Here is a 13,170-nt window from a genome sequence, read left to right on the forward strand (position 1 = left end):
GCATACTGAAACACTTTTGCGTCGCCCGCGTATAGCGATAAGTTGTTAGAGAAAATGGTGAAAAGAAGCGGCCCTAACGCAGAGCCCTGGAAGACACCCATGGCATTAGAAAGAGGCCTAGACAGCACTCTACGTCCGGATACATCTTTCAAAGACACGCTCTGAGTGTGTCCATGTAGATACGCGGCGAACCCGGAAATTTCAATGCCGTGTAACATCAGTTTTTGCATCAGAAGATCGTGGTCAATCACGTCGAAACATTTACTGAGATCGAGAAGGCATAGCATTGACAAATCCCCCCTATCAGTGGCGGCCAGGATGTGTTCAGTGACAGACAGCAACGCGGTTTCCGTGGAGTGCCGGGGGCGGAAGCCGTGCTGGGAGGATGCCAGAAGGTGATTATGGGAGAGGTAGGCGTAGAGCTGCTGATGGACAATGCGTTCAACTACTTTCATGATTACAGGAACTAGGGAAATGGGTCGGAAGTTTGCGGGGTCTGAAGGGTTACCAGACTTGAACAGAGGGTGAACTATGGAATTTTTCCATGAATCGGGGATGTCAGATTGGATTAAGCAGGTATTGATAATATGCAGGATGACACCACCAATAGCGGGGAATCCGAATTTCAGCATGCGGACACAGACGTTATCGGAGCCGCAGGCACTCGAGTTACGCATGCTGAAAATAATCCGCTCGAGCTCCCCCAGTGTTATCTCACGAAGTTGAAAAGTGCATGCGCCGACACGGGTGAGACGCACATCCAAATCGGTGGGAGTGTTTTGGGTTCGGATCTCGTCAGCGACACGAGGACCGACAGATACAAAAAATGAATTTAAATCATCGGCAGATAGATCGGGCTGGACGTCTGGGCCGTCCTTCTTCGCGGCTACCACTGACCTGATGCACTGCCAAACTTTGTTGGGGCCCCGCTCCCCAATTTCCCTCCGTATCTCTATTCGCCTGTCTCGACGCACTGCCGCCCGGACTGAGCGGTTTAGGTCTCTGTATTCGCTCGAGTTGCGGCCTAGATGGCGAAGCGCAGCGCGACGTTGAGACATGAGGTTACGGGTGGCGGCGGAGACGGGAGGAGCGGTCGGGTTACGGATAGACACACGCTTGATTGGGGCATGGGCATCAAAAACAGGTACGAAGAACGACAAGAAAGCATGCCACTTGTCACTGACAGTTTCGGCAGAGAAGACATAATCCCAGTCGACATCGAGTAAGTCGTGATACAGTGTAGGGTGATCTAGGCGCTTAAAAGAGCGAGATGAGATAACGGCGGGCTTTTGACGCACTTTCGGCACATTGACAATCACGTCGATGATTTTATGGGGACTGAAGTGACAATAATTAACGCTGGTGTCACACACAAGTTCGCGTTTGTTAACAATACATACATCCAATAGAGAGCCGGAGGTAAAAGTTGGATTTGTTACTAGTTGATCTAAAGAATAATTCGATAAGAAGCTGATCAGATGTTGAGACGCGCGGAAACTCGGCCCCTTCAATAGGTCACAGTTGAGGTCCCCGCAGAGAACGAACGGAACTCTGGGGTAATCGATGAGGACCCGCTGCAGCTGGGCCTCGAGGTCCGTGAAGTCGGCGAGCAGGGCAGCCTCAGAGTGTCGGGGTGGCCGATAAAGGGAGCAGATGATTATCTGTTGGCCCTTGTCCAGCTTCAGCAGCGCCCACTGCGACTCCAGCTTGCTTTCGGAGCTCCCGCTGCCGGGGATCTTCAGTGTCATTGACGTCAAACTGTTTTTAGTGATGATGGCTACGCCGCCATAACCGCTGCCATCTGGGCGGTCCACACGACTGAGCGAGTAGCCCGGAATGACCAGGAGGCGTTTCGGGGTAGACGGACGTAGCCAGGTCTCGGAAAGCACCATTACGTCGTAGTTGCGACGAGCGAGTTCGCAGGTCAGCTCTTGAAGTTTGGGTTTGATACTTTGAATATTTAGGGCGCCGATCAGCAATTTGGGCGGGTCGGTCGGCCGGCTGGACTGGAGAGTCCTCGATGCGGGGCGGGGTCCACATGCCGCTTCCGCAGGGCTGAGGGGGCGTGATCGATTAAGACAGCGGATGAGATACGCGGGAAGACTGCGCCGGATAGTCTCGGCTACTTCACGAGTGGTGTCGTTGCTTAGTCGGTCACGCACCACCATCAGATGTGCCCGGTCGTATGCACGTCTGGCAGATTCAGCAGTGTGATCGTCCCGTCGGTGGTCGCTGGCCGGTGTTTGGCACTCTACACGGCGAGACCCGTTCGGGGCCCCAGTGCCGGAAGCAGTCAGCTGTCCGCTGCTCCCATGTCCCCTCGCACGCCGAGCGCGCCAGCCCGCGCGGCGGCCGCGCCGAGCGGGCCGCCGGGGCAGGGGGGAAGGGTCGGCCGGCATTGTTCGTTTAGCCGGCTACCGGCGTCTCAGGCGCCGGCCGGTCCCGGTAGGGCCAAAGTATGATCTCCTGTAGCCGGTCTTGGGTGACCTTTGGGTATGTACCGTGCGCACCGCCCGTCACCCCGCCCGGAATGCCACCCGCTCGTAGAAGTTCCCCATATACCGTGCTCGTAGATAGGCGTCGGATTCCGGCGGTCCCTCAGTCAGCGCTCACGGCCGCAGATTTCCCAGATGATAAGGCGCCGTTAAATCGTGTCGTGCCGCTGTGCGGTCGTTACATGTGCCTTATTCATTCGTGTCCGACACCGCTCTTCCATTTATTTGGCGGGACGACAGCGCCCAATAACACTACGACCACCGAACGACCAGTGAACTGTGTTACAGTTTTTACGGTCAAGTATTTTTATTGAAACATTGCTCAGCAGCTTTATTAGGTTGACTATGTAATCCCTTGTATCCATGTAGTATCGAAGTGTTGCTTCTTCGATAACGTATCATTTCTTGATGTTAGGTATTTGCCTCTAGCCAACTTCTGTTCGAAACTTATTGAAAACTATGCGTGTTTTGCAGTTTTGTGATTGTGAATGAAAACTTCGCCGCTTTTTGCAGTTGCCTAGGACGCATTTTGTTTGTTTATTTGTTTATTAGTAAGGGCACTTAACAGGCCAAAGTATGATCTCCTGTAGCCGGTCTTGGGTGACCTTTGGGCATCATTTGTAGCTCATCCAGGCTGGAGAATAACAGCCAGACATCTTCAAACCCGCGATTTCTTTCACTGAAGAAACTTTAGTGACCTGAGTTTAGCAGCAAATGTGGTCTAGGCTCAGTCGTACTCATCCCACTATTTCTTTGAGGAAACCTCACCGCTTCCGCTGTCAGACACGTATGCCTAGATAACGTGATTTGCTCAGCGGTTGAAGTTTCCCTCCATGAAATGCCTCCCCTAAATTAGTCCTTGGTGGCTTAATGTTCTACTGCTACCGACCAACCGATCTACCGCCCGATCTTCCAACAGCTATTTGATTTGCTCGGTTGTTTGTTTCACGGCGTGTGCCGCTGCACTGACCGTCCTAGTCCAGTATCAATCAATCAATGTAATTTAATCGACCGACGATCAATCTGTGAGCTCGGTCGGATTTTTCCAGACCGATTGAAAAAGCTGAGTGCCTGGGAAGATCTGGGCGTTGGAGAGAGTGAGAGAGCAGTGATCAGAATCTGCCGACTCCAGGCAGAGGATGAAGAGCGACTCAAACCTGAATCAACTGCCTTTGGAGGATCGATGGCCCCACTTACAGGTACTGTTTCTTCTGGTCGCTGTTGGCTCTTTGCTAAGTGCTCTCTGCAACATTTTCCTGTAGTGGACGTAGCTGCCTCTGATTCGATTTCAATCACGTCCCATGACAAAAATTTCATTTAAACAAATATTCGTGGGCTGTTAACCGTTGATACTTGATAGAGGGTATGCAATTCCTGCGAGCTTGGGATTATGTAGGTAGTCTCGGGCCTTCAAACTTTCGCTTCGTTACAACTCGTTAAGATTCGCTATGCTACCACGAATCAAGCTGCCGAATTTACGGAAGCTAGGTACCTACGGAATAAGCATCCTGAATGACCCGATCAACTAATGCCGTGTGAGGAACAACTCACAAATAATCATCTCAATAAATCTCGCTTCGTTCAGTCACATTTTCGTTCCGCTAAACGATTTTCCTCACAATACCCACCTCGATCACACACCACACGGTAGCTCACCGATCGACCACTGCAGAACTTTCCCGGGCCGCCGTCACGCTCAGCTCCCGGAAGCGTGCTCATCTGAGGAGGCAGCCTGTCTCTCAGGTGGCACTTGGAGGCCCGCGCGGCGGCGCCGCTGCCCGCGTCTGACCTGTATGCATATCAGGACATTCCCGGAGCCAGTGACGGCCCGGGCCGTACTCCTTTTCCCGGCCGGGGTGCTCGATCGCGCCGCGCAACTGGTTTGTTGCCAGGCACTGCTGGAGCGGCTCAGCCAAGCTGCTTAAAGCGCTTTGTCTGTCCGAAATTAGGGCGGCTGGCAGCCAGCTATTGATGGCATTTGTGGCTCTGGGAATATGGTGCAGGACGCAACGTTTAGAGTTTGTTTCATGTATTTCGCTACCGGGAATGCAGGTATGCGGCGTTTAATTTTTAATTTGCGTAATGTGTGGATTCTGCACCGCTTGCACTGCTGGATTTGAACAGCTGCAGGAAGGAACAATAACATTTGCTTAACATCATTAGCGTTTCTCGTTCGTGTGTCTTTCCCCAGAGTATTTTCAAATTAGCTTACTGAGAATAAGATAACATGTCTTTTTACATGTCATATCATTTTTTTTCTGCAGCGAGCTGCCCTTACGTATTTCTTACTCTTGCTTCGGACAACATTCTATTAAGATATTTTGGTTTTCGTAGGAAATGTTCTCCTTGTCAGTCTGTCGTCCGGACAATTGGATTGCACCATCCGATTGCCCGGGAAAAGCCCATCCGTTCTCCTCCTTTGCACCCGTTACATAACGCCGGGGTTCACCCACCGGTGTGGTGAACGGTAGAAAGGGTCCGACCTCACTCATGTGACACTCTGGACCCCTCCCCACCCCTCCTACCGGACGAGACGGGACACGCTTAACCCTGCTTTGCCTCAGATTGGGTGTCGCGGCCCTGCCTCCGGGCACGCTGAATGGATTGTCCCTCTGTCGGCCTCGTGACTTGGCATCACATGTGGTGAGTGACATCACTCGCGGGGAGTTTCGGCATCCTATCGGTGTGTTCGTCTTCCTGATAATGGTTCGTGTCGTGGCTGTAGGCCGTTGATCAAAACTAAGTTTGCATACATTGTCTGGAATTTGGAAGCGGTTACCATGGTGGTTTGGCTTAGTATTCGGGTATTTTGCATTCCTGGTGACGCCGTGGTTTTCGGTGGCAGTCAGCTGGCGTGACTGGCTCGATTTTTCACATCGCCGAGGTTTGGCCACTGTTACTGCAATCCTGCTGCCGCGCGGTGCCGCTGTTGTCAGTAGGTACTATGTCAATGGTGCCAGTTTGGTGCCAATGGTGCCAGTCAATGGTGTTACTTGTGTCAGTCCCGTGACACCGATGTGAGCCCCTTGTCACCTCTGCTCCTCCATGCCAGTGGTGTCAGTCCCATGCCACTGTTGTCACCCCCGTGCCAATGTTGTTAGTCCCGTGTCACCCGTATCAGTCCTGTGTCAGTACTGGCAGTTCCGTGTCACCGGTGTCAGTCCCATGTCACCGGTGTCAGTCCCATGTCACCTCTGTTTCTCCCATGTCATGGGTATCAGTTCGTGTCACCGGTCCCAGTTTTGTCAATGCTGTCAGTCGTGTCACTGGGCGGGTCATGGTCTTTCTCTCTCCGTCTGCCGATCCCCGGGGACTGCGGCGGCCAGCTGACTTGCTGAACGGTCGGCTGGCCGTGAGCTGCATAATACCCCCTCCCCTGCACCGTCCCCCTCCCCGCGCGACACCCCCAGAGGACGCAGTGCGACCCCTCCCCTCCCTCCCCCAGTCAGGTGAAGGTCGCACATTGCTGCCACGTGCAGACAGCGAGGCTGGTGCGGTGGTACTGTGACTAGGAGCGCCGCTTAGGCACGAATACAGTGCTAGCTGAGCACGGGTCGGGCACAGTTGGAGAACAGGGCAACTGTTGAGTGGCATTGAAGCCCTTTGTTGACTGAAAGCAATGCAAGTACGACATGAGGACGTTTTAAGTGCAACCAGATTGTGAACCGATCAAGGTATAACATAAGGGCATCCTGAAAACTTTCTAAATACGGCCTGATTGGGCATGGGTGCGGTTCTGAGTGCGAGCTGATGAGTGCACGGCTTGTGAACTCTCCGAGTGCGTCCAAAGTACAGCAATTTTGCAACTTAAGCACACAGATTACTAACAAACGCTGGCATCAAATATACCGAGTCATTGTCTGAAACTAGCCGCGTGTTTCCCCATCACAAGTGTCCATATCTCTACTCTCGGGCGTATGGGCGTCATTCCTGCCCTGCCATTGTTCCGGCACCTCTGAGAGGCACGTTGTCCGTTATCGGGAGTACACAGCGGGCGTCGCTGTCGCGTGACTCCCATTGGGGGCCGGTGCCGCGCGCGTTCCACCGCTATACGTGTCATGAGGACGATCTGAGCACCATGCCGACCGGAAACTGTCCTAACACGACCGAGGAATGTGGCCGACCGAGCGCCGCACGCGAGCACAGGACTCCTGCCGGGTCCCGGCGATGGCTTCCTACCGCTCACTTACCTACTTTTGTTTGCGTTACTCTTCGTGTGTTTTGTTATCTATCCTGTAATTATCGATCTGTTCGGTTCTTTATATCCGTTCTTCGGCCTACCCTACCTTTATCTGTCTTCGTGCCGGCTGACCTATCTATTTTGATTTGCACCCTCAACTTGTCTGTTGTGTTGTTATCCATCCTCTTGTTATCTTTCTCCCTATTACCTGCCCTTTGTGTGTCTTTCTGTTCTGTCATATAGCTTACTCATCCTTCACATCCTGTGGTGTCTCCCAAGTCTCTATTGCCTGCCATCCTGTTTGTCTTTCTACGAGTATTTATACTCTATCGGGCTGTTCATCAAGTCTATCCTGTGCTCTCTTCTACTCCCCATTTTCCATCCTCTTTCGCCATATCCAGTACTCATCCTCTCGTCTACCTACTAGCTACTACTGCTCATCCTGCTACCATATTCCCTTTTCCTGCTTCGTTTCCTCTCCCGCCATCCGTCCGCCTCTGTTGGTCCTCTCTGCGACTCTACTCCGGTCCGGCCCGACTCTACTCCGGCCCGACTCTACTCTACTCCGGCCCGACTCTACTCTACTCCGGCCCGACTCTATTCTACTCCGGCCGGACTCCACTCTGGTCCGACTATATTCTGGTCCGGCCCAACCCTATTCTGGTCCGGCCCGACTCTACTCTACTCCGGCCCGACTCTACTCTACTCCGGCCCGACTCTACTCTGGTCCTGCCGTCATCCGGTCTGTGATTCGTGGCCCGGATGTTTGGGAGCGGCGCCGGCCCTGCAGTCTCCGACGGAGTAAGCCGCTCCCTATACCGTGGCTGGGAGCCTGGGACCGGCTCAGACGCGATTGTAGTTTGTTTCAACCAGCTTATCTGACAGGGGTCTGGCCGCTAATGAATTGCATAACAGATAGTTGTGACATAATCTCAGATTGGTGACATGTTACATAGGTGGTGATTTAGTGGGAGGAAATCACAGCTTGGAATGCTGCTGTAAACAATGGTTTTGATGTTAGAACCAGATTGTTGTCGGATGAACCAGATATAATTAATGCTCTCTGGTTCCTGCATTATTCTGTCAAGCCTTGCTTTGGGGAATTTTCTAATTGAATTTCGGTGTTATCAGGTCTATCAAGCTACCCGCCGCCATCGCGTGGAGGCCTCTTTGCCTCTCTTCCCGGATCATGCCACTTGTATCCGCTTTCCATTATTTTCAATTTAGGGTTTCTAATGAGTTCAACATGAATGCAGCGGCATTGCAACCAGCACAGCTTAAACTGAAAATGTAGCGTCGCGCTCTTTAAATTAACCTCGAGTGTAAATTGGTTTGTTTGTCTTCACTGCAGGCGATATCAACGTCCCCACTGTTCGCTGTTTATTCGCCGCCGTATTTCGGGACCGGTATAGTACCGGTGACTTTCACAGTCATGCCGCCTTCTGTCCGCCGCTCACTGTTCGCCGCTCACTGTCATCCGTCCGTGGGGTACCGTCCACCACCCACCACCCACTGCCCACCGTTTACCGTCCACCGCCCTCCGGTCACTACCCCCTTTCCATATTCATCCTCCAGTGACCACTCCATAAGTCCACAGTTCACATCCAAATATTCATCGTCCATCCTCTGTTCCATTCCCTTCCAAATCACTTTAGCGTCCACCGCCTACCGATCGTGTCCTTCGTCCTGGCGCCCTGTCCACCGTCCCACCGACGGTCTATCTTCGCACGTGGGTGGGGGTGTGGGCTGATGTGTAGACAAGACTTCCGTCGGCAGGTGTGGTGACGCCAGCCAACTCTGAGTCACCACTGGCCGCCGACAGACACGCTCCTCCCTAGTGTGTTGTGTTGTTGGCCGAGTGTCTTCTGTTGACGTGGGCTGGGTGTCTTTGGTTGTTTTGGGCTGGTTGTCTTCAATTGTTCGTGGGCTGGGTGTTTTGTATTGTTCGTGGGATGAAATGACATCGGCTGGAGGTAGCTTGTATTTGTATTTATATTTATTTTAAAGCTGCTAATGGAGCTATGCTCAAGTAACAGAAGCAAAACAAAGCGTCAATACGTAACACAAGACTGACGAAGCTAGCAGGCTAGAGTTTTGTCGCACATGTGATTCTGAAGGTTATAAACCATTTTGCGCGGTGGCCCATGGCTTCTAATACCCTGTGATTGTGCCTGCAGTACTAGCTCGCCCTATCTCGGCAGTTTCATTTGATTTCAGTGGTTCTAACGCGCCATGTTCGCAGTATTTTGCCAGTCGGTGCCGAGCTGCTCACCTATCGCGTTGGCACAGCCGGTCTCGGGCGGTGAGATTGTTCGGCGCCCAGATTAGTGCCGATATGTGGTCCATTTGGCCGGCCGGCTCTTGTGGGAAGGGATTTTTGTCGGGTTTATGAGTGACTGACTGGTTTTGGAAGCTCGTTGTAGCCCACTCGGCGGTGTCCAATCACGTAGGTTAGCAGGGACGACGGTGGTGTAGCGAGTTGAAAAAGCACTGCTTCAAACTGCCTTTGAGCTGTTGAGTCCGGGACAGTTTTTATCTCAGATTGTTGTCATTTATATCCGCTTCTTATCCCTGTGATATATCCCTGTGGGAAATATCCCCGTGGGAAGTGATGTTTTGTCCTTGGACGCTTATGGCCCTTGCTTCAAGTAGCGTCTTCAGCTGTAGCGAAGCTGAGCCAGCCTCTGAATTGACAATAGGACGCAAGTCATGATGTCGTTCATAGCTTATGCCAGATAGGCTGATTTTGGACCCGCGGACGGGTGTCAGAGATGCAAACACGAGTTCACGGGGTCGCCTGGTCCTGTTCTCACAATCCGACACGGATGGATCGATGTCGCCTATAAGCATGCGATTGTTGATCCATATAAGACTCGCCTGGACAGATTTTATGACGAGGCTGAACTGGGGCGCCATTCGTGGTGCTTGTTGATGGTCAATACCACTGACCTCTACTTGACATCGATAGGGTTGGTGATGTGTTTTGCATCACTAGCAGGTACGGAGCCAGAACTGCTGAGTCGCTGCCAAGGCGGAGACATCGCCGAGTCGGCAGGACAACAGGGTCCGCCGGCTGGGTGGTGCGGACTCTGCCGGGCTATTGGAGCGGAGTCATCAGGGCAGGGACAGAGCAGAAGCCGCCGGCAGTATACAGCGGAGTCCACCGGGCCGATCGTACGGAGTCTGCCGTCTGTCTAGCCATCCGATATGGCTCTCGACATGTGCAGTCTGCACAAATTAATTGTTTATTGTATGAATTTTTGAAGTCCGTTCATCTTCATTTCTTGGCCTATACCTCATTTGAAAAAAGGTTTTTCGATGATCTTAGGGGATATCAATTTTCCTAATGTTCGTTGTGTTGGGAAGTTGTTTTTCATCTGGTGCCAGTCACAGAAGCACAGAAACACAGAAACACAGAAGCAGTCCAGGTGACTTAACCCTCGCCCGTATTGGTGTTTTTCCAGCCGCGAACGTATAAGGGGGGGGGGGGTCCGTTGGACCCCCTTGCCGTTTCGCCCCTGGTCGAGCTAGAGCTTCGCGGAAAAAACGAGCGTGTTGCCCGTGACGAGAGGAAGCCGATGACACCCAATTTTAAGGTCCTAGGTCATTGGTTGACCTTCCAGGTCAGGTCAATGACCCAAAAGTCGGGAAAATCGGGACCTGTTAGAATGTAAAGTGTGGCTGCTATGGGGTTTTTCGGGGTGCTGATCACTAATATCATGTTAGTTTTGATCACAGATGATGTCTTCATGCATTTAGGCCAGGTCGGGTCAGGTCAGGTCAACCAGTAGGGGTCCTGCCGAGTGCCGGGTATTCGTAGTAGGTGTCAACCGCCTCTGACAGCTTCGTAACATGTTACGAAGGCACCAAAACTACTTCATAAACGTTCATATGGTTGTTTAATTCGAATTCAGCTCCAAAAACTGGCCTAGAAACATGTAAAACTCGAAAAAGTGAACCGAGGTCATCAAAGGTCAATGACCTGGCCTGACCTTCAGGTGACCTTGTCACCCACCCTAATGCATGGGACCAACATCATTTCAGATGTTTGAACGCTTGAAACCACGAAAAGACTGCAAACGCGCCGCTAATGCGAGCCGACATACGCCGAATCGCGATTCCGGCCAAACATGGTCTCGAAAAGTAGGTCACAGGTCAAAGGTCATTTGGGTCAGGGTCATGAAATTTTTAGGGTAGGTGTAAAATTGGTCAACTCGAGGGTACTGAAAGTTTCGTCGCGATCGGCCGCTTTTTACGCGAGTTATTCGCGAAAAACCGAGGGGGGTCCGTTCGACCCCCCCCCCCCTATACGGGCGAGGGTTAACCCGCGCGGGGCTGGGGTCTCCAGCCGAACGCGCGGGGCTGGGGGGGGTAAATTTTACCCCCCCTGTTATCTCCCGAACTAACGGTCCGATTTGAAAAATTCAAACGCCAATCGAAAGCTCTCATCACGATCTACTAAAAACATGTACTTAATTTAAAGTTTGAGGTCAAGGTCAAGGTCAGGTCAAGGGTACAAATTGCAAGTTTCTACAGTATCGGCCTTGCACCGTAGTTGCCGAAAAATGGAGTCATGGACTGAGACTGATCGCCCAAAACGTGTTCTTAGGCTACCAAGACAATATTCTTTGCATACAATATCATTCAGAGGTCAAGGTCAAGGTCAGGTCAGGTCAGGTCAGGTCACCAAAAAACAAAATATAGAAAAGGGCATGTGCGACACATGTTTTATGGGTCATTTTACTCATAGAATTCAATAGGCACACTCAATAAGTGATATGGACCACCTCTGGATGAATTTCAGGTCGAGGTCAGGTCAAGGTCAGGTCAAGTGAGGTCAAATTTTGAAGTTGGTTGTTAAGGCCTAAAAAGGTGTCTATCTGATGCAGTTTTTCACGGCGAATCGAATGGTGCTATTTTTGTTTCCGTACGAGGTCTAGAACTTCCAAAAAAGTCATTTTTCAAAAAATTTGTGTGTCGTGACGTCATAAAATTTTGAATAACTCCCACATTTTTGAACTGATTCTTCTAAAATTTGGTATGTAGGTGCACATAGACCACTTCTCTGACATATATTCCGTTTTTTTTGATAGACTCAAAATTTTGGATTTTATAATGATTTTCCAAAAAAAGTCAGTTTTTTGAAAAAATTTAGGCCAAAATCCAAAATTTTCAAAAAACCGAGATAGCCATTTGATAGACAAAGTAAAATTACGTATAACCTTTTTTGTTACGTCTTGATTCCTTTAAAAATGAAGATGTTAGCGGCGTTTGAACTTTTGCCGTTTTTGAGGCGAAAATGACGAACATGACGTCACTAAAACGTCAATTTCTCAAAAATTTTCCGACGAATTTCGCTCAAATTTTCAGGGAACGTGTCAAATTGATGTAAGAAAAGGTACTGAAAGTTTGGCGGCGCTGCGCGCCGCCGTTTTTGAGATATCGCAAAAATTCGCGAGGGGGGGTAAAATTTACCCCCCCCCCAGCCCCGCGCGGGTTAAAATGAAAAATAAATTAAATTAAAATTAGAATCATTGTAGTGACTAGTAAGTAACGGTTACTTCTGAATTTAAATCGCATTGTAGGTCGAAGAGAGACTACCATGGGAAAGACAGTGAAGCTTTGTTGCATGCATCTATATCTGATAATTTAGACTGAACAGTGGACACTCCTAATGCGCCGCGCACACCTTGAGGAAACGATTGCATGACCGTTCCGACCAGATACGCCTCTTCGTGGCCGCGCGAGCGGCGACTCCGGGACCGGCGAGTCGCCTTTTTCCGGGCACTTCCGGCGAGCGGATCCGCACCGATGGGACGCACCGTTAGCCGTCGTTATCGGTGGTGCATCGATACCGACTGGGACCGGTCAGCGTGAGAACGGAAACTGCGCGTCCGGCCGGCGGGCGGCGGACGGATCTGTCCTTCTCCGGGTCTGTGGTGGACGGTGTGAGTGAGGATAGGAGTTGTGAGAGGCAGAGGGATTAGTGGAGAGACGAGTGGAGAATCCCTTGGCTCAGTAGCGAAGAGGATATGTGAGACAGGTTTCAAGGAAACGGATGACGGACAGGTGAGCAGCCACCACGAGTGGTGTGTCTTCTGTCCGGTTGTGTACATCCGTCTAGCCTGAGACTTCCCGTCTATCAGCAGCTTATGCAAGCGACTGTTATTACGTGTTGTGTCGGGCGGAGGGCCTGTTTTACCTGGACCAGCGCGTCTGGCGTTGCCTGGAGGAAGCGCCCGGGTGAGGATGTGACGCCGTAGCGAGGCGGTGTGTCCGGGATGGGGCGATCCGTCGAGTCGGGAAGTCCCCCCGAGTCCCTTTGTGTGCGCTGAGTTGGCTATCACGGGTGATAGTAGATCGGAGCTATCACCGGCCGCTGACACAGTTCGGAGAGGCGGCCCGGATCGATCTCTGTTGGTTCGAGATATTGGGAGGCGCCCTGGCTAGCGGTGACGAGGTCTGCACTTGCAGTGACGAGGCTAAGAGCAACAA

The 13,170-nt window shown here is 51.5% G+C and overlaps 1 protein-coding gene across 2 annotated transcripts in view; it reads left to right on the forward strand.

Moving 5' to 3' along the window:
• The window catches only part of LOC122389246 (adenylate cyclase type 9-like), a 78,016-nt gene that overhangs the window by 2,341 nt on the left and 62,505 nt on the right, over nucleotides 1-13,170 (forward strand). For both annotated transcript variants that reach the window (XM_043381104.1, XM_043381103.1), the window contains exon 2: nucleotides 3,545-3,694. The gene's annotated coding sequence lies outside the window, so the exon portion shown is untranslated. The remainder of the gene's footprint in view (nucleotides 1-3,544; nucleotides 3,695-13,170) is intronic.

This window comes from Amphibalanus amphitrite, unplaced genomic scaffold (genome assembly GCF_019059575.1).
Source record: "Amphibalanus amphitrite isolate SeventyFive unplaced genomic scaffold, NRLGWU_Aamphi_draft 000350F_arrow, whole genome shotgun sequence".
Taxonomy (NCBI): Eukaryota; Metazoa; Arthropoda; class Thecostraca; order Balanomorpha; family Balanidae; genus Amphibalanus; species Amphibalanus amphitrite.